Source organism: Anopheles merus, chromosome 2R (assembly GCF_017562075.2).
Source record: "Anopheles merus strain MAF chromosome 2R, AmerM5.1, whole genome shotgun sequence".
Lineage (NCBI taxonomy): Eukaryota > Metazoa > Arthropoda > Insecta > Diptera > Culicidae > Anopheles > Anopheles merus.
In genome coordinates, this window is record NC_054082.1 from 19,937,114 (window position 1) to 19,960,326 (window position 23,213).

Below are 23,213 nucleotides of genomic sequence, written 5' to 3' on the forward strand. Positions count from 1 at the left end.
CGGTTCGGGAGCGCCCACCAAAGCCCATCCCCGAAGAAGATCGCGCTCTTCCGCGCGGCACTGGAATCGAGCGCCCGTATCGGGGAAGAAAAAAACTTATATAACAACCCACGGCCAGCCAATGCTCTTTAGTTAAGTGACGACCTTCGTACGGTCAAGATCAGTTTTGGAAAAGTCTTCTCCCCTCCCCGGAAGGAAAAGCGGACGACGTACAGCAGCACAGCAGCTTCGTTAGGCGAAACCCAGCACCAAGCTTCGACTTGGACACTATTCTGCAGTAGCAATCATCGCATTGCTGCTCGCGTTCGGTTTTTTTGCCGTTTAGGGGGTTCGACCTGTAAAGGTGTGTGACGAGTGGGTGTTGTTCTGTGTCGTCTCGGTGTGCTAGACACTTTTCAGTGAAAAGTGTAGTTTTTGCTTTTATTTCCCACCCGTACCCGGAGGTGAAAACGTGTGCACGCAAAATTGAGCCGCTCGCCGCTAAGTGATTTCCGACGCAAGTGGAAAAAAAAAAACAGCAGCAGCATCAACGGCCCACCCCATCTGAACACCAATCGACTCGAGAATACTGTTAGTGGAAAATTGCCTCCAGCACGTAGCGCAGTTCGATTCCTTCTGCATCTGCAAACAATTTGCTACACTACACACACACACGCGCGCACATACGAAGAGGGAAGAAAATTCCCCAAAACCGCAAAGAACAAGTGTCTGCAAGAGTGTGAACGAGAGTCCGAGATCCGTTTGCCGAGTGTTTTGTGTGTCTGTGCTCAACAAGCAGTGAAAAGCAGCATTAGCATTTTCTGCCGGAAAATTCCCCTGCCGTAACATCGAACTACTCTGTGGTACTGCCACAAAACCAGTGGTGTTGTAGAACCGAAGCGATAACTTCAACCGAGGCGAACCAAACGCACCAGCCAACAAAAATAACAGGTACGTTAGGAAAAAGAGATTTTTGACCTCCACACTACACACACGTACACAAACCGTGTGGATCGATTTCGATGCATATACATACGCATCCCGTTGAGGGCGCACCCCGGAGTATAAGCGAGTATAAAACGGGGGAGAAAAAAAAACGGGAAAACGAAATGATTTCGCGATCTTGCGATCGCTGATCATTTGAAGAGGGTAATATATCGATTGCTGCGCGATTGAACGGCCGAATGGTGTTCATTAGCGTGCGCCCGTAGAGTGTGGTGTAGAATGGAAGGAAAACCTTACGCTGCACAAGCTGCTGGCCAGCGCTGCCTACCCGTACCGCTGCTTTGTTCGGACAATGCTCGCTGTACGTTTTTTTTGGGAAGCCTTCCGAGCAAATGGGAGGTTTGTTCTGTACGTTCTATCGACTTTTTTTTTGGCAATCTAATCGGTAACTATCGCTTACACCTTTAAGCGCAAGGCGAGCAATTCAGATCCATCGGATAATGTGATGAGCGTCGCCCATTGGGCTGTAAAGAACACGAGTGATTTAATCGCCGTAAAAGAGAGGAACCGCACATTTGTAAGCTGGCCCTTTTTTCCTTCGAACATGAACAGATGGATCCATGTTCTAAGCGCTTGTTCAAGATTTTGGTGTAAGTCCAACGTTTTCTATGGCATCAGCATCAGAGGGGTTTTTTTCTGTTCACACACTTAAAAGAAATTGGCATGTCTTTCAACCTTTCCAAACTTAAACGGAAAGTAGGCAACTGTGTTCATTTGACGCGGTCGGGGTACCAATTTGCTGTGGGTGAAAACACCCACACAGGTCGGGGATCTACATTTCGAGCAACCAACAGCAAAAAATCGTTTGCATAAAACAAAAACAGCATCAGCAATTATCCACTCATTTAATGCTTCATTTTCCGTTGCGTAAAGCCCTGGGTGGTGGTCTTGGCCCGGGGTTTTGCGAATGCGAAATCGATTGCTCTTGGATTGGAAAGTGTTGGTGAGTGAGATGGTCTGCCAAAAGCAGGTTAAAACGTGCGTGTGTGTGCGTGTGTGTGCAGTCGAAAGTGCAAACCGTGAACGGGGCAAACGAGAAACCCAAACTGAATGCAGTTCACGCGGGATAAAAACCTATCGATCAGGAAATGAGGTGTGAAATGGTGGTTTGCTTTTGTGTGTTGCACTACCGGCCGTATGGATGGAACCTAAGTGTGCCAAACTAAATGCAACATTTAAGGGGTGAAGCTTTGTGCGATCAGTTTTTTTTTTCTTCTGGAAGCACAACAAGTGGCGTTAACGCTTGCGAGAACAGAAATCTGTCGTAAAACTAGATCTCGCGATATAACAGTAAAAAGATGCTTCCTTGCGCCATCGGCTAGCCAGGATGAGCGGGTCCCGTCCCGAGAATGGTGCGCAGTGCAGCAGAAGAACATGGGTGTCCGCAACAGGTTTTGCTGCTTGCCACAGCGTCAGGGACGGCGCGGACCGGTTCGTTCTCCTGGCGACACCCGGTGCCTGCTGCCAACAATCCATCTTCATCAGATTGATCAAACCAGTGGATGCGATTGTCAAGTGATAATGTAACCCTCAGAACTATACTGCAGCGTGCTAGAACGTGAGCAACGACTATCTCTATATGTGTGTGTGCGTGTGTACGCGTAACTTGTTTCGCGGTGAATGAACAACCGATCGCGGGAAGATCGTTTGCAGAACGGGAACTCCTGCGAACCTGCACCGTTCAGTCGCCAAGAATGTTGTCCCACTAGAACCCTCGCCACATGCACACCTCGATGGTACTTCAGTGCCCATCAAATATTGGAGCAACACGGCAAAACGGGTAGGGTGCTGCTCGCGAAGCAGAAAAGTACCTTGCAACACTGTTGGCTCCGCAAACACAGCCCGGTGCGTGATCGTAAACAATAGGTATGGGGAAACAAAACTCAACACAAAAAAAGCTAAAAAGGAAAAATCAAAAAAACCTCAGGTGTACGGTAATCGATCGGCCTAAGCCCGAAAGAGACTGCTGCTGCTGCGAAAAGCACACCTAGCAAGTGTAAAATTGAAGGATGAAGAATCGTGGACTTGGAGGAAAACACGTAGAAAAACAAATCCTTCCCCACAAGTGCTAACGCACACAACAGCCCGAAGCGACGAACACACGTACGCCCGTGCCTGCGTATTCACCTTTTGGAAATAACAAATTCAAATTCTCACCTTCACCAACTGGTGGTGGTGGCGCGGTGCCCGATGAGAGGGTTCACCTGTATTGCCATTTGCGGGTTGGCGAGGAGCGCTGCCCGGGGGTAGGGTGGTTCAAAATTAAACACAAATTGAGTTCACCTGTTTTACTTTCCACCACCATCACCAGGAAAGGGGTCCGCGTCCGGGTGTGTTAAAGATTTTTATTTCTGTTTGCCTGTCTGCCGAGCCAGCCTTTGGTTTGGTTTGGCCCCTTGCCAGCAAATGCAGCCTCAGTGTGATTGTGTTTCACCGAGCTAGAACCATTTTTGTGAGCCGCTTGTTTTCCCTCAACTACCACAGCCTCCCGCATTGCGTACGTGTGCGTGTGATAAGTGGTCCGGTAAATTCAAGAAAGAAAGAAAAAAAACCCATTAGAGCCAGTTAGTGTGAGATTAGATTAAATGGCTGTCTCTATGGCGAGCGTCACCTGCAGCAAACACACAAAAGACTTCAACGCGCTACCAAAAGGCGACGAACCCTCCGAACCGACCGTACAAAAAATCAGTGTAAAGAGATGAATGCACGCTACCGCAGTGGCGCACCAGCCTACGTAGCAATGCGGAATGTAATCAATTCTAAGAAGCAGATATAGCGCACGGTGCGAGTGTCTTCAGCACTAGAAAATACACGGTTAGGTTGGTAGATACTTCCTGTGGCACGGCTGCTATGGTGTAAAACTGCATACCATACCCCTCTATGCGTTTCACATTGATAGACACGAGATACACACTGAACCAGTGTGTAGCTGTGCTCTTCCTGCTTCCGTTTGGCCGTTTCAGTGGCTCAGTTCGGTTCAGAAGCGTTCCTTCAGCGTTAAACAAAATGAAACAATAAACGCCAGCGGAATGCACACACACACAGACCGATTAATTTGCTACTGCTGATGTGAGCTCTCTGGTTGCGAGATCGTTTATGTGCTTTGCTACCCCCTTCCGCTGTTCCACACACGCTTTTCCCTTGCGAGTGTGCTGAAACACGCTAAGTGCATCAATCGTGCAGAAGAAAGATTGAGCAGAAAACATCGAAACAGAGCGGGGCAGACGCTCGCGTCTACAGGTTCTGCGCTGTTCTGAGCCCCAGACACACCAAGCACAAACACACACACACACATTGGCCAGAAAGTTCGTTGTACGCAATACAGCACTCATTCGGTCATTCGGCGAGCTGATTACCGGTGAAAGGCGAACCTTGACTTCGAGCTCCGGTTTTAAATTGTAGCCGTTTTTTCCCATTCCTGTTCAGTTTTTTTCCTTTGCTTTCTGCTCATGTTGTCAGTGGACATCTTTTCACGTTTTTCACTGAGCCGAGACGTTGCTTTCGTCGTCGTCATTGGTGCGAGTTTGTAGCCGTGCTGTTTCCGAGCCGCCGAATGATGTAACTAAATTGTCCAATTCCACTCTGCATTCGTTCCGATCGGTTACGAATCCGTCCCGAAAACCCTCCGTCACTGGGTCAATGGATGATTTGAACGCGCATGTACCATTGATACTTGTAATGATGGAGAGACTTGTTCAACTCTGTCTTCTTAACGGACGTGAAACAGAACATTATCCCAAAAAAAAAAAAAAAAAATCCCCTCCGGTATCGTAGGCTCGAAACCAACCACACAAATAACCCGTCGTTATAGTGTGATGGCAGTAATGCCAGAGAGGCCCGTGCTGGGGAATCGCCAAGAATCTCATTCCAGAAGCAATCGAACCTGTGCAGATACATCACCGCCACGGACCACCGAACCGGAAAAGGGAATCAAGATGGAGTTTGGCTTGATAATGGGCAATGTGTGTGCGCATGAGGCGGAATGGGAAGGAATGGAGCGTTTGGAATGAGCCCATAATCCCCCCATCCCCGCAGTGCAGTAGCGTCCACCAGGAGCGGGCTGCAAACACGGCCAATAATAGTCGATACCGTTTCGGAAGCTGACCGATGCGCGAGCGCGCCTGCGTCTCGAAAATGTAGATCACGCACGCGGAGCTATGGATCGGCGATTCTCACCGATCGTCCGCGCGTACACCGCTGGTGATAAACAGTTAAATAATTATCTAACACGATCGCATTGAAATGCAGCAGTAGCAGCAGCACCGCTGCCATTCTACGTGATTCCTCGAACCAGTTAACTAACAGCGAGGAAAAACAACACCACCGTTGCAGGTTTGCTCTTGTAGAATTATGCCGCGACAAGAAGGTACAAATTGGACCTCGACCACACACTGCCACCCGGAAAAGGATTAATGAATGGCTGTGTAGAATCAATTTCTCCAATCACCCAGGCACTAGGCGCGAGGTGCGCGAAAGCATTGATTTTAAATTTAAAATTCCACCTAACGATCCACTGCTCTGTTCCCCACCGTCTCTCCTGCCCGCAGAGCAGAATATGTGTGCGCATGCGTTCGGAAGCTGCTGGAAAATGAATTATAATTCACGGATGATTTGCATTCTGCATGAATCAGCAGCAATGAATATGGAACGCATCGAGTGTGCGCACAAGCTGTAGGGAAGGCGGGCGCGCGCGCGCTTCGGTTGTGTACAGCCCGGGGCGGCAATTATCCTTTCCGCAGTGTTACAGTTACGGCGGCTGCATTCACACGTTTGCAGCCGGGCACGGGGAGGGAGTGTTGTTGTGTGCCAGAAACGCACAACCCGGGGGTTAACGAAGCAGCAGCACACTGGCAGCAGAACAGAACCGCTCGATATAGTGGGATGCAAATATTACACACAAGACGTTCCACCCTTTTGAGAAGCATTCGCCAGTGGAAGCAATGAGAAACTGTGTTTTTTTAAATATTGAACTTACAGTTTTTGCTTCATAATTTATTGCCAAAAATACCTACAAACAAGAGCACGACAACGCTTTCGCGTCAAAGTATTGTGGTAGGTTCTTACTAAAACCTATTGCAAAACGTCCCGTAAAGTAGATCCACTAAAAGTGTGTTTGATACCTAGATGAGATACTTTGATTGTTACAAAACATTCAAAAGTTGAATTCAATGTTTTCTTTGCGTGTGATTCGTTGAAGAAATACTATAAACGTTCTTTACGTGTAACAAAAAAAAACCTAATCCACAGCTCACTGCTTCAGAACTCGCTGCTGAGATGAGCTTCTAAGGGAGATAGCAAGAGATCCACGCTATTCAACGGAAAATGAAAAACCTCATACCTCACCGTTGTCCGTGTTGCTGTCTATTTACACCACCACCAAGCGCAGGGCTGAACGAAATTGAGGAAAAACTTCTTAATTAGGTGATTACAATCTCAACTTCACGCAGCGTTTCTAAACGGTAATCCGAGGGAAAAAAGGCCCCGAAGCGAAATGCACCGTTTTGCCGTCGAACTGGTGGTAGTGATGGTGGTGATGGTGTTGGCAGCACCAGTCCCGGTCGGCTGAGCTCGACGCTTTTCACCCCGGATGGATGGTTCGCCGATGCCAGAACGTGGCTGGGCAGCGTTCCGTTCCGTTCTGGGCGGCTGGGACCGATGGCCGAGACCTACTACTACCGGAAAGGAATCCTCATTTACGGGATCTTTCTTCTGCACCGGAGATGTTGGGCACAAAAACACATCAAGAAATCACAGACACACACACAACATGCACGATTAGGTACAGCGTTTTTTTTTCTTTCCTGTATTTTCTTCATAAAATGCTTTTCCAAAAGAGAGTTTCTAATGTGGCCAAGGGCGGAAACTGTGGCTGGTGTTTTTATTCCACAAAATTAAGATAAACTAAAACACACGTACATGGTTTGCGCAGGGGGGTAAACGATTGGCACAGGAAGCACAGTACGTTCTATCACTGTGTCCGGTATGGGGTAAACCACTAGGCAAAGGGGGTGAAAGGCATAGGGCATCGCAAAGAACGAGCAAATAGAACAACACAGCCTCCGCCTCCCACGGTCAATTAAGTAATTTTTGAGCGTCTGCAGAGGTAGTACAGGGAACTTACATCAAGTGCAGTTACGTTGTTTTTCTTCCCAAAGGAAAGCATAATAATCACAGTCCAAATGTAAGGAAGCTAGCAAGCTACATGTAACAAGGGTGAAAATGCTATTTCCTTCCTCCGTTTGCGTTTGTTACCACGGGCCAACACAATTTAGGTCAAAGTTCTATTCTCAACGAAACGCGTGCACACAAACAACATGATTAAGCTTTGAATTATGGCATGCACGGAAGTACAGCCCGAAGTTGCTATAAACCTTTCCATTGATGCGTGCAAAAGCGAATCGCACTGTGTGCGCAAACCAACCAACGAGCGCCAAAGGATATCGCAATGCGCACGCAATAACTCCTCCGCGCTGGAGCAGCCCCACGGTTTGTGGTTCATAATTTGTGATTAGATACGATCAACCTTTTGCCACCTTTTTGGCGCGTTACCCCCTACACTAAGGCGTTGCCAGGGCGTTCGACAGCAATGGTTCGCTTTGCGATCGAGGTTGTAAAATCGAACGCATTTCCCTACTACGGTACGCCATTTGGGGCGCCCCGTGCCACATATATCGTTTGTGTAAATGTCTCTATTCTGAGTGAGCTCGGTTAGCGGGAGCTACCGGTGTACCTTCCAGCAGTAGCTCAGTTGCCTGCACATGACCCACATTCTCGCACGGAGAGCTGGCCGCACCAAAGCAGGAGTAGGCGCAAGTAAGACACCTTTCGTCATGTGCACAAGGGAAAAAAAGACCTTCAGCAGGCGTGTGTGTGTGTGGGGGGGGGGGCTGCATTTTGCTTTCCACAAGCCTCCCGGTCATGCGCATACAACCACACAAGCGCAAAGTCTCGCGCCGTTTCCATCAGTTACAGCCGGGAGCGGGGTTCGTCGCTTCCTACCCGCCGGCTGACTGCACACTGTGCAAGCATTCCTTCGATTTTTCACCACTCTTTTTTTTTGTTACCATCCTAATGCGCGTTTCCCGCGTTCGTACATCAATCGGCTTCGCCTCCCGGAGGAAAGTCCACCACTGTTGTCGCGTTGAAATATGTTCTCAACAGCAGCATCGGTAACGGAAAGGGAATAGAAGAGAAAACAACCGTTTGAAAGCCGTCTTCCATCCCCCCCTCCGGGAGCTGCATCAAAGCCCGCTGCGATCGGAACGGAAATGGGGAAAGTGTCTTTTTCTTCCCCGTGACGTCTCGCCTAACGGGCAGGGTCACCCTTCCCGCTCCCGATCAGGATTCTTTCACCTTCGCGCGCAAAGGGAAAGAAAATTCCTCCTACCGAGCTGAACGAAGCGGTCTTCATATTCAGCACCGTTCACCGATTGCCGACCAGTTTTCCAACCAGTTTTTCGGGCTACAAGGGGGGTGTGTGAGTGTTGGTGTGTAGCTTGGAGGATGGGATGCCGGAATAATTTCTCACCGGGCTTATTCCCGAGCCCAGCATCCCGGTGGCAAACGTGATCGTCGCGACGTCTCCGAACAATAACACACCCGCTTGCGCACGCAAACAGCATTTTCATTCCGTTTCATTTGCTTCCTACCTCGCCACGATTGCTGCTGCGTGCGAACTTTATCGGGGAAAAGCCGATTATAATAAAAACAAATCGACACACCAGCGAAACCCAGCAGCAAACGTGTGCGCAAGCGAGAAGCGTCGTTGGCCTATTTGCGTTTGCGAGGAAGGATCATACACTTTCTCCTCGCATACAACCCTACCGACACATCTACCTCGAGCATACGTTCTGCTGGATGCTTTGGCAAACAGAAGCGATCGGCGTGCAAGTCGCGTTAGCTTTTTTTGTTTTTTGCACACCACACGACACCAAACCGATGCTGCACATTATCGTGCGGCGTTTGCTGAACTGTTTGGTGGTGAAGGTGAAGACACGACAAATAAAGAAAAAATACACCACCTCCCAAAAGCACCACCGTGCAAATGGTGGCTTGCACTGTTCCGCCAGCAGCGAAACGGGGACGGCCTGTAAGCGGTCTGCTGGTTCTAACAAAATTTGCATACCTGAAAACTAGGTCTGGCGTGGTGTTGTTCTGGGAGGAAAACGGCGGTCCCTACACGGGAACGGGATGAGCGCTTTTCGTGAGCGTTCAAGCCGACAGTCGCTCGTTAATTGTTTTTTCCCTCATGTGCGAACGGCGCACCAACAAACACGCCCCACGTGGAAAATAAATCGTAGCCCAGTTTTCCTGTCCCTGGGTATGCGGGTTGTGTGCCGTTGTTAAGCTATTTGTCTGCTCTGTTTGCATCGCAGAACGAGCGGCGCTATACCACACACACACACACGCTCTTCCAAGCGGGATGAAACGGGATAAAGCGAAAGCGCACAGAACATCATCCTCCTTTCGAGGTTCGCTCAAAACTTCGACCTTCCTTTTCCCTTTGGCCACTCTCTTGCTGAACCGATGAAAGCTTAGAAAAACACGATTCAAAACTAATCCCCAACGGAGTGCGCACGGGTTACCTACCCCCACATATGCGAGGGACCCTCCTCGAGCGATACACACAGAACCGGTGAAACTTGTTTCACTTTTGCTCGCAAAACCGCGTGTTCTGCGTGACCGTGACTCAGCCCGTCGTGGTGGTGGTGGTGGTGGGGGGTGATCGCCAAGAACCGGGTGATCAAACCAGACAAACATTCGATCAAAATTAAGGTCAAGCGCGAAATTGGGTACACTCACACACACACACACACACGTCCACCTACCCAATGACACAAAAACAGAGTCCGCTCGCACTGGAACAACCTGGAACAAAAGCAGGCAGGCATATCCGTTTCGGCTCGTTTGCAAAGCGAGTGAGATTCTGGATTTGGCAAACAGCATTACATATTGGGTGTACAAAAGAAAAAAAACAAGAATTTCATATGACTCATTCTTGGGACACAGTTTTTTTTGTGTCTCACCCAACTGTTTTAACTCAACACTTCCAACAAGTGTCCTCCATAAGCGGCCAATGACCGAAGTGGAGAGTTCTGCCGCACGGTTTAAGCTGATGACGCCAACTTTCCACCGAACACTACTGCAGAAAAAGGCCAACTCGGGGCATTCTGATGGTAATCGGCGCGTTCTTGGCGAGACGACCACTCATCGTCAGCTTTTGATGACCGAAATAGGAACACTCGAGGCACTGCGGAACGATGATGCGCAGCGTTGACATTTTTGGCCATACCGATGCACAAGACACGAACCCCCCGAGCAGAGTGCGCAGAAGCAGCAAAAAAGGGGTCAGCCTTTTGTTTTCACTCATCTACTCCTCCGTAAGCAAACAACTAACGATGATAGCAATGACGCCATGCCGATGAGACGATATCCACGAAACCAGCTCGATGAGGGTTTTTGGGTGGTGTTTATTATCGGCTGGCGTCAATGTCAAAAGTCGATTCATCCCAGGCGACGAACCCGCGATCGTATGAGCCACTCTCTCGGTGTCAGTTTACCCGTTCTTCGCCGCACTTTAGCACAGTGACAAATTGCTAACACATCATCCACCCCGGTACCTTTTTCTTGCGCAGCGGGCTGAGCTAACTAAAAGCAGGCTCGTGAATTATCGGAACACGATGATTTACGCGTGACGCGCGGCTAATGTATGCACTTAATCTCCACAACTGGCCAGCTGTAGCAAAAAAAAAAGCAGGCTGTAAAAATGACGCGTTTGTGTCCCGAGAACAGAAAGAGTGGAACAACAACGGTCAAACAACAGCCACAAAAAATATGCAAAGAAAACACAGCAAATATTGATTTATGTCGGTCACATAAGCTTAACCAGCAGACGGGGCAAACAGCGTTACAGGTTGCTGCTGCGGTCCTTTTCCCGGCTAGGAGGATAGGATGGGGTTGAGAAAAGATTATATAACGGGATATTTTGCACACACGCACAAACGATCCCGGACCAATGGCACACAAACACACACGCTCAAGCACGAATGTTATAACCCAAGGAGGTTGCGGCGGTTTGTTTTGCATATGTTTTGTCATCCCGCATTTTCGATGACGGGCGGGTGAAGTCAGACCACCGATTAGTGGCGATCCTCCCCAATTTTCCATCACACCCTTGGGACCTAAATTTTGTTCAACCCGCTTCATCAAAAAACAAGCAGCTGCTTACCTTCCTCCCCATTTACTGCTGCTTTTTTTATTCATTGTTGTTTGATTTTGCGTGACTTCCCCCAGCGGGAGTGAGTCATAAAATTAGAGAGAAGGCAAAAATATTTATGCTAATTTCACCCTGTCATCATCTCGTTCTCTGTGTGTGTGTGTGATCTTATCGTACACTTAATCCTTTTTATTTTCGACCGTAACTGGAAATTTGATCTGCATCAATTCTCGCTAACCGCGAAGTCAACACTCTAAAAACCGGAGCCAAACGACGAAACGTTTCTGTCGTAGAAATAAATCATCACCTAAACGAGCGGAGCACCGTTTGACGAGCACTGTCCCGCCTGGGAGCAGCCGCATACAACGCTCTTTGTACCACCGGAAGAATTGCACCATTGTGCGGGTACCATTTTTGCTGCAAAAGGTGCACATTAAGGTTACGATAAATAATGCATCCATCCAGTCGGTACATCGGCTCAAAGCCACAAAACCACCCCGACACATTCGAGCCTGACAACATTGCTACGGCTTCAATGGCATCAATGGCAAGTCGGAGTCGGTATCTGCGACGCTACACACCTGATAGGCAAGCGAAACGCTGCAGTCGGACGACGACTGATCAGCATCACTTGCCAAGGAAGTGGGAAACGGGACGAGCGGCTCCCAGCAGGCAAATGGGTGATGAAGCTTGTTGCGAAATGGATCACCTTTTAATTTCTCACCAACCTTGGGGAGGCTCACATAGAACGGCTTTGATTTGCAATCGAGAACGGCACAGATCAAGCGGACACAATCTAGTCAGCTGGGGGATGATTTTTTTTTCTCTCTCTCTCTGCTTGCTCAGCATCAGAACATCAGAGCCGGCAACGGAGTGTTGAAGCGAAGGCGCTTCGCTGTTGGCTGCGTGTGTGGGCTCTCTTATTTATGCTCTTATTGTTAGGCAGGACCTGCCAGCCAGACGTTTCCCTCCCAGTGACATTCAAATCAACACAGTTGACTGCTGTGTGTGTGTGTGTTGCCACTGTGTGTATTGCTGAAAGCGACACGTCTGCACTGTAGGGCTTTGACTGCAGTACTTAGAGATAAATGGATCGCGTTGACGCGCTGTTGCAAAAGCCCAGCGCGATCATCCCCCTACGGGAGGCTGTCGTTTCGTTTTTTTTTTTTTTGCATTTACACAGCCCGAACCGCCGTTGATAGAGGTGGGTAATAAATTATTCATGAAGCGCTTGATTGGTAGGTTAGCAATTTGTCAGCCCCGTTCAGCCGCTCAGCCTTTGCAAAGCAGCAGATGCTCCCGCAGACTACCCATTTTCAGCTCTCCGTTTACTTCCCAAGAGAATAAACAGCGGTTAAATAATTCTACTATTTGCACATGAAATTCTGCCCACCGACACGTTGACGTTGGGTTGATTGATTAACAAGCCTTAACTAGCCCGCGTTCCCATTGGTTCCCATTGGAAAATCTCCCCCTGGAAAAAAAATAACAGACCACGAAACTGGGAACGATCGTTTGGTGAAACGGTGGTTGCTTTCCAATACATAGTAATTAAAACAAAATCCCCCACGCCAACGGAATTCAATTGCAGGAAGCGTAACCTGAAAAGCGCTTACGCGTGAGGGCTTTGCTTTTCCGGGTGATCGAAAGTGAAACACTGCTTCCCACCGCGAATCGGGGCGTTGGGCGCGATATATGCGAGATGCGTTAAAAATCATCATTAAAATCACTCGCAAGGGAAGCGTTCCGAGCGGGGCGAAAGGGTAAAGGGTTCCATTCCTCCGCTGCCCCCGCCCAGTTATGAGTTTCACTTTTCATCAAAATTAAGCCACGCTCGGGACGGAAGGGTATGACGGACGGGAACACCGCGCGCACGGTATTTAAAGCGATCTGCCTCTTCGTGGATCGCTTTCGTTGCGCCACTTACCCGCATGATGAAGGAAAATTAGCAACTTCCCCCGCTCATTTTCCCTAAAGCACATGGGCGGAAAACTGTGCACAACATTTTGGCAAACGCAAAAGGCGAGAAAGTGTGGACAAACTCTCGTTTAGCGGCGTCTCCATTCATGTGAATGGTCGTGTGAAAATAATCCAATGCATCTGATTGCCCCTTTTAAGGGTGGTAAATTCGTGGAGAGGAGAGATGATGAAGATGAATGGACATAGATGAAACCAGAATTCGGCACGCACAAGTCACGATAGAGCACGCAGCCAACAGCTGCAAAACAAAAAGAAAAACAACGAGGGGGTTCATCAGTTTTCCCCTCGATTCCATACACCGATTCGAAATTCCGGTGAGAAAAATGGGTAATGTTTTTCATTTCAAAAGTAAAAAAGAGAAACTCCAAAAAAAGTATTCCCCACTTTACATACAGTACACCATTGCCAGTGCACGGCTTTTCCCGCGTGTCCGTGTGTCATTCAGTTAAAGTGTTTTTATTTGAAAATCTTCTCACTTCCCCGCTAATGTGTCATTGTGCCTTCCGCACACCATCGCGCTACACTCTGGCTTGCGCGCACGGAGGGTCGAACACTTTCGGCACTGCTGCATCTCAGCGAATGAAACACGACAAGCAGTTCACTGACACCGGGAGTGGATTGTGGGCTATAAATAACGTATAAAAAAAAAAACAAGATGTATCATCACCCAGCAATACAGCCCCCGATGGGTGGCACATCCGGTCAATTAGAAGCAGAATGCACACAAAGCACTGCAGAACCTGGGTGCTGCAGTGGCCTGTGCATTCTGTGACGCGAAGAATGATCGGCCGTGTGTGAAGTTGTTTGGTACACTGTGTGTGTGCGTGGAAAGCATCCTGCCATCATGCATCGTTACCCTACGTGTTACCCAAGCCCGGGTTGTCTGTCGCGGTAATGACGAGAGTAAAAGAACCGCGTCTTCTTCTGGTTTTTCCTCCGCTTCAGTCGAACCAGGTCAGGAAGCAATCCGTCTTCGGCCACCGCCACGCGTTGTTTTACATCCAAACGTGCTCACCGCTGGAGAGCACTGGCTGTTGCGTATTTGCATTTATTATTTAAACAGTAACTTAGCACTAAGAAGCTACTCGGGAAAGGAAACATTCGTACATTGGAGGAAATTTTGCAAAACAGTATTAAACCTCTCCCAAGCATCCATACAGGGAGCAATTTGTAGCGAAGCCAAATAAAGACAATGTAAATCATTGACGGCGCCCCAAACCGGCCTCTCCTCTTCCAACAGCAATCCACGTCAGCCTCAAACGATGGCTCCAGTGTCCCAGGCTTCTAACCACACATGCGTGTGTCCCTTCATCTTTTTATGAGTACCAAGCACTGTCGTGGTGGTGGCTGTGGTAAAGTATGCATGCGGAGGGAAAAGCACACACAAACCGGAAAACTCGATACCGATAATTGAGAACAACGAGCGGGATTTAGCCATTCCAACCTGTTTTCCCAACCCCTCTTCCCCGTCTGCTTCCCGCCGGTGTACACAGGTGCGCGTTCCTGTTTCGTATCTAACGCGCCGAGCATTCCCTTGGTTGCGAGCGAGCCCCAAGGAAAGGGTGCTCGATTGATAATAGCCTGCCGCAGATGCGGCCAACCGGTGGAAAAGAACCTGTTCGCCCACCGGGCTGCAGGCAGCGGGAAGAAGCGAAGAGGGGGGAAATGCGAAAACTGGTTCAGAGAGCTTTGATTGAAATCGGTAGGCTAGCGGGCGCTGATTGTAGGTTGGAGGCTGCATCAGCTCGCGCTAAGCTCATGTTGCTTCATACGAGAACGTAAATAATTTCGAAACTTTCAATGTTTAAACCAAAAGAACAGCCCCATTGTATGTTGCTTTCTTTTGCTCGGCTCCGTTCTAATCGTTTCCGTTTCGTTTTCTATCTTTACAGGTATGTTAATGCTCTTCGAATCGAACACACCGCCGTTGGAAACATTCTGAAGATACTAGAGTCAAAACGCGAGGGAAAACCCCTTATCAAGCTCGTACGCATCACCCCTTACACGTGAGTCCTCTGCGAAAAGTATTCACCCAATGGCCCCAATAGCAGTTGGTAGCCTTTTTCCCCATTTTGCATAGTCACACGAGCGACACACATGCAAAAAAGGGAAAACAATCTTTGCACACACCCATCACACCCGCGTGAGCGGTGTTGGAAAAGTGCAGTTAGGCGCAGTCCGGGATCTGCGCACGAGAAGAACCTGCCCCGGATAGGCTACTATGCAGTGTGTGTGTGTGTGTGTGCACTCCAGCACTGTTAACCATACGCCCAACCCACCCCTCGGCAGGCCGGAAGATGCGCACGCATCCACCCGCTGGGGGCCGGGCGCGCCTGGGGACGCCTGCAGAAACTGTCGCGCTTGCGCGGACAGACGTGCCGCAGCACCTTGGCTAATGCAATCCAGCTGCTGCCGCTGCTGTCCCGTTTGCCCGCGAGGAAGTTTGTCTACGATATTTACATAATTTAAAGCTAAATAGACGTCCCCAGCTGGGTCCGCTCTCGCCCCTCCAGCAGGGAAGCGATGATAATCACGACCGTAAAAGGAACGACTGGTAGTAGCAAGTGGTTGGCGTGGTTTGTATGCACGAACATCCCTTGCTGCAGCTGCTTCCTCCTCTAGCAGCCGAAGGGTAAATGTTGTGGGGGGGGGGGGGACAACCACTGTAACAGTTTCGGGCTGACGCACAATTCGCGCCAAACGGTTTCGCAGCTGTGTACGGGCGCTCTGCCGCGTTTCAGTGTAAATCGAGCACGGTGGAAACACAATACCGCTGTGGCGCCGCATGTGCGTTCTAGTTTACCTCCTAGGGGTGAGTGGCTTTTTTTCCCCTCCCTCTTGCAACAGGGTAGGATTTGACAGAAGAAGATACACAAACCCACACCTGGTAGACACAGATCACGTACACACGGCCGGTGCCGGTTGCATGTCAAACACATTCCGCAGGCTGTGTTTGCTAGTAAGTGATTCACCCACTGGAAGAATCAATGAATTATTCTGGAGCGTGAGCGAAACAAGTCAAGCTAAGCGGAGCGAGCGCGACGACGTCGGTTAACTGTAATCTAGCTCGCTCCTCTCTGCCCAAATTTGGATGGAAGGAAGCGCCAGCGCCAGGGACATGAATTATTGACAAGACAGGAGCTCGGGTGCATTGCATGAATCATTAGAGCATGTTGTTGCAGCATACCTTCGGCTAGTAGTCGCATTAACGTTTCATTTATGTTAAATCTTCAGTTCTAGCCACGGAATGAAGAAGGTGAAAGGGTAGAATGTAGGAATTATGAGGAATTTTGAAGATTTACTTGGTAGGCATAGATAATTCATCCCCTGTGCAATGCTATGTGTCTACTCATGCATTAAATATGAAATAATGGTTAAGAATTAGTAGTTTTTAAAACCTACTAACATTAAACTTATTTCTTATTTCCAAACATTGTTGTTCTGACAGTTCTTTTTTGACCAATCTCTCAATATGAATGTTAGAATATGTTAAGGTGACTTAAGATGATTTAAACTCAATCAAACATCATTCTGATGATGCTCCGGAACTATTCAACTGTTCAACACAAGAACACCTGCTTTGAGGGAACCAAACGGTGCTACTAACACCACACTACAACAGCAAAGCAATGGTAATTGTACAAAACAACCGCTTTAATTAACCATCCATTCATTAAAGCCGATCAACCCGATTGCACCATGATACGCACCACATTCCCACCATTGGCTTCAATTCCCCTCCTTGGGTGTTCCCCCAATGCTTGCGAAGCGCATTCTTCGCCAGTTGAATCGGTATCACCACACATCGACCGTGCGATAGCGGGAACGCTTGGGAAAGAAAATCAGGCCAATCCTGAATAGAACCGGAAAAAACAAACCCATCCCGTCAACAACCACACACACAAAAGGGCTATAAAAGTGTATGCGCCTGCCCCTATGCCCTCCCCCTGGCGTGAATAATAAATCCATTACTACGCCGGTGCGCAAACGAGCTGTGCTGCGACTTTCACTGCAAGCTGATTTTTTCCACCACGGTAAAGCGTACCCCTTTTCACCACCCAATAACGATGCACTAACGAGATCGATGCGCTGGTGTCCGAGCGAGTGCTTGCCGCTCGAACGCAGCACCGTTCGATATCGTTCTGCTTCTGCGATCGGTTTGCGATTTGACAACAGGCCGAGAAGCCGCGCCGTTCGACAGGTTTTTGTAGCCCGGGAAAGTGCGGCGGTGCGGCGCAAAGAAGCAAGCAACATAATTGCATAATGCCGTTAGAGTTAGAGCCAGCCGGCTGCTGCTACTACGATGGCGTAAATGCGCGGATGCGGAATTTGGGCGCAAAAAATGTCTCACTTTTCCCTGTGTGTTACAAGCTTTTAAACAAACACAGCGCAAATATTGAGAAGCTAAAGTGTATCGTTTAAGAAAGGAAAGATACTTCTTTTCCTTGCCGACCAACACATCCCGTGCAAGCTTAAGCACGATTGTCATCAACACTTGCCACAGGACAGACAGGAAGTTCGCTTGAACAGCGGGTTCCCGTTGGTTGATAATGCGCCATGCGCCGCGTGCGACACACTCACCTACATCCAGAGGAAAGGCCCGCGACGTATGCCGCTGCTGCTGACGTACCTTACCGGTTGTGTTTTGTGTGTCGCGGCTTCCCGCATCGACGCAAACCCGGCGCAATTTAGCTTTATAAACACATCACACGCACATCATCATCATCATCATCATCATCAACAACAACCAACCAAGCCAATGCAAGACACGACCAAACGTGGAAATGGTCGCGCTCCCTGCCGTCGACACAGTATTCTAAACGGGTTCCAATTCCAGTCACGCAGCGACGCAGGAACGATCGCCGTGTGCAGTCGCACCGCCAGCAATACTTTCTCCCCGAGGGCGAGAGACCGCCTTGTATCGGTCGGATTCCCTTTCCATTCTTTTGCTGATGAGCGGCGGCGGCGGCGGCGTCCTCTTCTCGGGGACACACGCAAACAAGTGGACCTGTCTGCATGGCAGTGAGCAGCAGTCTCACGCACCACGAAGGGAAATGACATCTTGGCTGCTGCTACCGGGTGGGGTGCGATGAGATCGCTTTGCTTGCATGGGCGCTGAAAAATGAAGTAATTAGTGTCGCCGGGCATGACTTTGGCTTTTGCGTTGAGCTATGTTCGAGCAGGCAGACTAATCAAAGGCCCCTGTGGGTCTGGCGCGCCAATTGTTCGCGAGCAGAATTATCCGCTCAACTCAATTCTGGACCTTGCGGTGTACCTCGACTCGAGGTCACGCTTAGCACGCGCAGCATCTCCAGAGAAAGTGCACTGAAAAAAAAAGCCAACTTGTTTTTAAGCGTCGTTCAAGAACCTGTTCCAAATGTACATCGCTTTTTCCATCCCTTCCCACCACCACCACCACGCCCGGATTCCAACCACGGAGGCGGCGAGCACACCGTACACCGTGTGTGTTGGTGCCTGTACAGCGAGCGCGGGAATGCGGGAATGGCCCAGCAAGGGGCCGACCTACAGCGATAGCGATAGATGGGGGCGAAAACCAGAATATCCGGCAATGGCGAATATAGGCCAGCAAGTTGCTAGTGTATGCTTTTTTTGTTGCGGAACGAAAGAGGCAGCGCATTATACGAGCTAAATCAACCCCTCAACTAGCCTGCCTAACTGCACGCGCACTTGCACCAGCTGTCTTTCACTCTCCCACTCGCCCGGCGCTATCTCTCTCGCCAACTCTTCCGTTCTGAGCAGTAAAGTAAAGTAAAGTAAAAAAAGCAACAGGAAACAACACACTCTCGGTGCAGAAGTATGTGAGCACCTTTCTGGTACAGCTCCATGCTTCTCCCCAGCAGCTCTGCAACTAGCTGCGCGGGGGAAAGCGAACTGCGGTAAACCTACATCATAATTTCTTATCGTCTAACCGTCATAATTTTATACACCCATATAATGCGACTGTAAACATTATTAATAGACCTTATTCACATGCTTTATTGGAACAATTTCTCCGGCCTGCATTGTGCGGCGCAGCGCTGCATTCGCTCGCGATGCAGACGACGATGATGATGATCATGCTGATGATGTGCTCGTGCACCGATCGTGTCGCGGCGAGGGGCCGCGAGGAAACTACAGTTAACCTACACCACCGCTCCGCCCGTTCAGCACCAAACAATGGCCAGCTGCGAGCTGCAAGTGACCAAAACGACGACCGTCTAGCATTGCACCGAGGGCATGATCTTCTCCACGACAGGCGTTAGCGAGGGAGGGTTTGAATAGGTTTGTAAAGTAACAGACACTCTCCCGTAGAGACGTTCCTGTCCCTCGGATGAGCCCTGGCAACATGGTCCAGCGCCGCAACAGCGCCCATTGTTTGCTAAACGACGGGCAAGTGTCCAGTTAGTGTGGCGCACGGCGCAAGAAACTTGTGCTTGGTTTCGCGAGCGAACGACGTACAGACACACACACATTTATCTTGCAAATAATTTGTGCTAAAAGCTCCCCTCCTAAAGGGAATATGGGTTTGGCAGATGCGGGGAGAGATTTTTTACCAGGTCACGCAGACGCAGCACAGTTTGCATGCGTCACCGGGCGGGCGGGATGATTCTTTACCGGTCTCTCATGGTCATTATTATTGATTGCCATCACTCGGTCGGACAACAATTTGTCCACACCGGAGAACTCTCCCAGCCACAGCACAGCCGGCCGAACATTGTTAGAGGGAACGGGGAATCATTGTTCAGCAGCCCTAGTTCCCATTTCGGACCTCTTCTCACTCTTCCACAAATTTCCCAAGCCGCAGGAAGGTGCTCGGCCACCCTGCCGCGGTCGCTGAATGAAACGCTCGTTGCATAATTATTTTTGTTGATTCATCATAACGATGAGAACATTCTACTTTCCGCCGGCGCGCGCGATTACGGTCGGCCGCGGGAGAAAGGGGAACAAAAAGAAATGGGACGCTATGGTCAGTTGAAAATTACATTCCATTTGTCCTGAAGAAAAAGGGGAGCGAAATGGGTCAATGAACAAGAACTAAATTTATGTTTAACATGACGACGGATAAGATGGACAACAATGTTCACGATTGTTTGTTACTATCGGTAATACATCATTTCCCCCCGGCACAGAGATCACGGTGATTGTTGTGTGTGTGTGTGTGGCAATGTAACAGCGTAACAGCGACGTAATTAACATTAACATGTTGCGGTACCAATACCATACCTACTTATGTTTATTAATAACTTATTTAAAGCACACACAAAAAAAACACACGCTAATTGAAGAACCTGTGGCTCTGGGTAATAAGCTGCTCGCTGCAGCAGAATTATTGTAATTTTTATGATGAAATAAAAGGAAAACCCTACCCAACACGGCGGGCAACACAGAACGTGGGATGTAATTGCATCCCGTTCATTTGGGCAAAGAAAAAAGCAACGCATCCCGGTGATGCAGCCACCAGCATGCAAGGAGCAACCTTGAGCGGCCCCTAGTTATCCACCGGCTCGAATCACGCGGCAGGGCATAAATTAATGAACGGCCAGCAAAAACCCTCTTCGCTGCGCTGCGCTTTGCCCGGCCAGACGCACGCAACCAGATAAACGGAAGCGTTGGCCAAGATGATGGACTCAGCCGAGCGATTGCGCGCGTGTCGCGTGCTGTCATCCCCGTCGTCCCATGATGATAAGGCAACGCAGCAGCATGTGTGTAAATAATGTCCCAGTGTGTGGACTCCGATCGATCGTACCGCGGTACCGGGTTTCGTTTCGTCAGAGGCCACGCCATAGCCTCTTCTCGCCCCCCCCCCCCCCCCCCCCCCCCCGAGCGATAAGGACACGATCGACCGACAGAGTGCAGGGTGGGTGGGATGTGTAATGGCAATTAAATGCACTGCAAAGCGTCGTTGGCCATCTTCGGTCTGTGTGGGAGCTATAAATAGAGCTCGCGAACGTGCTCGCTCTGGCACGGAAACGAGTCAACGAGCCCCATTCGTCGCCTGTGTTTATCGCTCCACAGGCACTTCACTTCGCTCACCAGGCAGGCAGGAACGCGGCCCGCACTTTGCATATCGATCATAAGAGCCGGGGCAGCGTTGTCAGCGCGGCAGATGAGCGCCCTAGGATTTAGCACCGATCGTCGCGTTGACGTGGGCTAAAAATATGTCCCATTGGCACGTGAGGAGCACCGCCGAGAGCGCACCAAACGGTCGCCAATGATAACTAAACAACGCGCGATCGATGTCCTCCGCCACACAGCATTAGCCTCATTCAAGAGCGAGCGTTGAAGAACGCGATTGCGCATAGGTTGGGAATGGAGGGTTGCAGACGCAGATCCACGCAGCCACACGTTTCTCCTCCCGAAAACTGCGGCAAAGATAATCACTGGTTACAGCGACCATAAAAAGAACAGTTATAGCCCTCGCCCATGCGGCCACCGACGCAACATTCGGGGCACGGTGGGAAACGGTTGAATATCATCAGGGAGAAGGGAGACATTTTTGGTTTTTTCGGACAAATCCACAAGAAAAACACATTGTTTTGTTTCGTGAATCCAAGCCGGATTGGAGATATCTTTCAATTGGGGGAAAGTTGTAGCCAGTTGTCTGCTGGAGAAGCATTCTTTCCGCCTCGTGTTCGTCATTCATCACTGGTTCACTCTGGAATGGAACAGAGGGGGGGCAAGTCACAGCGACACAGCACACTCCCCAACAGGGCGCAAGCTCTCGTACCGGCGGGGAGTTCGCGTTCCGAGCTTAAACGCAGCCATCTTAACGGGAGGTTAATGTTCGCTCCTAAAAAAAGCAACCCTCTTAAATCTAAGCAGTAATACCTCGGCGCATTAAATCGACGCTAACGTAATCGATTTAAATCATCTTACCCACCGGGAATGGAATGAATCGATCAATGGTTGCATCGCGCCGAGCCGGTAAGCAGGTTTCATAACTTCCTACCCGAAGCCACGGCCACCGGAAGTGCGGAACGGCGGAATCTACAGCTGGCGATTTCGAAACGCATCGAAATAATTCGGTCAGAATGTGTTTCAAACAAGATGGCCCTCTGAAACCGGGTTGGGTTGGGTTTGATTGGAATCTAGCGGTGAGTTTTGTTCGTCGCTTTCGTCCCACTCTTGATCGGCTTTTTGCGGTCTCGTTTGCGATGGCATGTAACGAAAGGTGCTAAAACTAGGCTAAAACGCTTGTCCGATTGCTTAATTTTGGACACTTCCTCCGATTCTCCGAAAAAAAAACGGTTACATGGGAACCGCAATGCACATTGCTATGCTAATTTTGCACGGTGAAATTGCTACACTTCCGACCGATGGACGGCAGAGAATGAGACCATTTCCCCCCCATTTTTATTTTGCGAATAAACTGCGCGGGCACAGCACGTACTTGCTTTTCTGCGGACGAATTGTTCTCATTTTTTTCGGGAAGAAAATGCCTCACAGCTGTAGCGAATGGTACTCGCCAGTTTACAATCCGTTTTATTGTTGTTGAAAGGTGCGATGAGTTCATTGTTTTGTTTTTTTTTTGCGTACCAATTGTTTTCCGCCCTAGTGCTGTACAACTCTATGGGACGCTTCGGACATGATCTAGTTTTTAGCGCGCGACACAAGAAAACAGTGTGAAAATGTTGCATTGGTGACAGTGGCCCCGCACTGGAAAGCAGAATTTGGGACACCCTCTTTCTCCGTGCCGATTGGCCGCTTCGCATCAGAATGTACGCCCCAAGGTCCGAATGTCGGAACGTGCGACAGTGAGTGGAATAAAAAGAATACAACCACTTTCTCACCGAAACGCACTAGCAAACCGTGGCCGCAGCGTGGCCAAACGAAACGGGATCTCACACGTACTGAAATAATGCTGCTGCTTTCCGTCTGCCCGACGTTTCGAGGGGAGCCGAGGGAGTGCACTCGTCTTTCATGTAGCGTAAAAATTTAGGTTCTTCATTTCGGCCATCCTTCCAACCATGCTGGCTGCTTTCTTTTCTCCGTGTGTCTCTGTGTGTGCTACGCATTTTTGTTAGCTGCGTGT

General features: G+C 49.4%; 2 protein-coding genes across 3 annotated transcripts in view; one reads left to right on the forward strand and one right to left on the reverse strand.

Annotated features, from left to right (window-relative positions):
- The window catches only part of LOC121590905 (autophagy-related protein 16-1), a 258,486-nt gene that overhangs the window by 164,174 nt on the left and 71,099 nt on the right, over window positions 1-23,213 (reverse strand). The window lies entirely within an intron of this gene.
- Window positions 83-23,213, forward strand: part of LOC121590904 — a 92,480-nt gene continuing 69,349 nt past the window's right edge. The window contains exon 1 of the mRNA XM_041911069.1: window positions 83-930. The gene's annotated coding sequence lies outside the window, so the exon portion shown is untranslated. The remainder of the gene's footprint in view (window positions 931-23,213) is intronic.